This window comes from Belonocnema kinseyi, chromosome 1 (genome assembly GCF_010883055.1).
Source record: "Belonocnema kinseyi isolate 2016_QV_RU_SX_M_011 chromosome 1, B_treatae_v1, whole genome shotgun sequence".
Classification (NCBI taxonomy): domain Eukaryota; kingdom Metazoa; phylum Arthropoda; class Insecta; order Hymenoptera; family Cynipidae; genus Belonocnema; species Belonocnema kinseyi.
Window position 1 is genome coordinate 88,039,837 of NC_046657.1, and position 2,711 is coordinate 88,042,547.

Here is a 2,711-nt window from a genome sequence, read left to right on the forward strand (position 1 = left end):
CTAAGAGTTGTTTTTTGAAAAAAATGACTTAAAATTCGTGATCAGCGACCTCAAAAACCCCCAGTAAAGTATTTTCAATGTTTATAAATCGGTTTAAAATCGACAAATACATAAGAATATATAGGTCTGGTCAATTGCACAGACACTTTTGTTTTTTTTGTGGGCCTGTGTAATTAATTAAAAATTAATAAAAATATTATATTGATCAATTTATGTAGTAAATGCAATATAAAAAATAAAATTAAAGAAGACCTAAAACTTTCAATTAAAAATATTTTATTGATAAATCATTAGAATTTGTTTTCAAAAATAAAATCATCGGAATAAATGATATTATATTAATTTCGATTCTTATTAAGACTTTCGAACTAAAACAATTACAATCTGGAAATTCTCAAATTTTGAACGGAAATAGAATCGTTTTGTCAAGTAACTTATTGTTCAGTTTTTTATACTTAAAAAAGGTCCACCTACAGATTCATTTTAAACATTATTTATTTAATTATATTTACAGTTTATAAAATAAAACTGTTATTTCCCGATTTTTCCCTATCTCTGAAAATTCCCGGTCATTTCCCTGTTTTCCGGTCTAGCGACCACATTGTAAATGACGATTTAATAGGATAGAAATTATGGCGTTTTTTGTTGCAGATATTTATATTATAGTTTGTGTATAATTATAAATTTAAAATATATGTCTGTGATGTCTTGACATAATTGTTGATGTTCTTCATTTAGAATTAATAAAATATGACATAATATAGTAAATAGACATCTATATATTATATTATGTTATATTTTTGTAATATCCATTCCTTTCTACAAAAATTTTATTTAATATTTGAAAAAATTTAAAAGAAATAAGTATAATATCGGAAATAATAATTTTTAATATCTCGGATATTTTAGTCAAATATCTTACATAGTAAGTTTTTATATTTCGTTTTATTTGGGTTCAATATCTTGGATTCTTTTGTTTAATACCTTTGATATTGCTAGACAAAATCTTCTTTTTAATATCTGTAGATGTTCTGCTTCAATATCTAGATTTCTGTCCCATACTTAAATCACTAAGATATTATCCGGTAATATCTAGATAATCTATTCTAATATGTATTTTTCTTCGTGAAGGGATGAAGCTCCAAACATGAATTTTTAACAAAACCGTCGCACATTCAACCAAATAATTAAATAATCAACCAAAAAAATGCTACGTAAACCAAGACGGTTAGTTTATTACAAAAAAGACCACCTAAATATGTAATTTTTCAACAAAATTGTGAAAACTATGAAAAAAGGCGAATTATCATCAAAAAGGTTGAATTTTCAAACAGCAAAATTATATCATTTAAAAAAAAAACGTTAATTTTCTACCAAAATAGTTAAATTATCAATCAAACGTATGAATTTTCAACAACAAAGTTTACTTGCTACCAAAAATTTTTATTCCCTACCAGTTTTATATATTTGTAAGCCAAAAAGACGAATCTTCACAAAACCGAATTTATTTTAACCAACATTCAACCAAATAGTTGAATTTTCAAATAAGAAGGTGAATATATTCAACGAAAAAGAATTTCGTAACCAAGAAGATCTATTTTTTTAATTAAAAATTAATTACATTATTCATTGTTATGAAAGTAAAAAAATTATGATTCGCCGTAAACATTGATTAGAAAGAATGGTTTAATATTAACAAATGAATTCACCTTCATTGTAACCGTCTACAACATTTTTTTCTATATTGTAGACACCCTACCGAAACAAATCTCTAAGTATATTCTAAACATTCTCTAGGGTCAAAGAAGCTCAGAGAAATTCTCCGCAGGCACTCAGGTAGATATATTCAAGGGCAGTCGTCATTTCCTCCACGGTTACCTGAGTACCCTTCCCCTACCAGTGTGCAGCGACACTACCCCTCACTGGATTCGAAGTTGCTCCAGGTCCTCGATGCTACGTCCCCTGTGGAGATAATCTCTGTCTTCCAACTTGTATCTATTTCTATTTCAAGAATATCAGTATGTCCAAGAAAATCATTTAAATATACAAAATTAGATTAATTCCAATCTAATAAAGTATAAACATGATGTATGAACATATTATTGACGAAAAATTATACAATTTTCCACTTTTGGTCAATTATGCATACAATACAATACAATGCAATTATAAATAATAAATTAAACCAATAATAAACAATAATAATAAATAAAATATAATAAAACTATAAATAAAATTTTCCACTTTTTAAGTTATTGTCTTACAATGATTCTCGCATGTTGCAGTTTTTTCTAAAATTTTTAGCTTTTGGTCCAATTTTAAATTGTAGTGACATTTGGCAATGTCGAGCGTGAGCATGCGTGTTATTCGAAATTTGCGCATAAACTCGAGCACGTGGAACGGATGCGACATTGAAATAACTTAAGTTCACTAACGCCAGTCATGCATTTACGGTATAAATAATTATTTTTCTATTCTTATAGGCTCTGAATGATACTTTACGAAGCAGATATGGATTTCGGATAAAATTCGATCTATTTCATAATTATTTTAGATTTTTTCATTTTTCAATCTTATTATATACTAAAAAAGGTACGTATTCCCATAAGACCACTAGTTATTTTCAATAATTGATTTCTCGACTATGAAGCTGGGAAAGGTTAAAAAATTTTAACCAGAGCTTCAGTACGTTTTAATACAACTGTCATCTA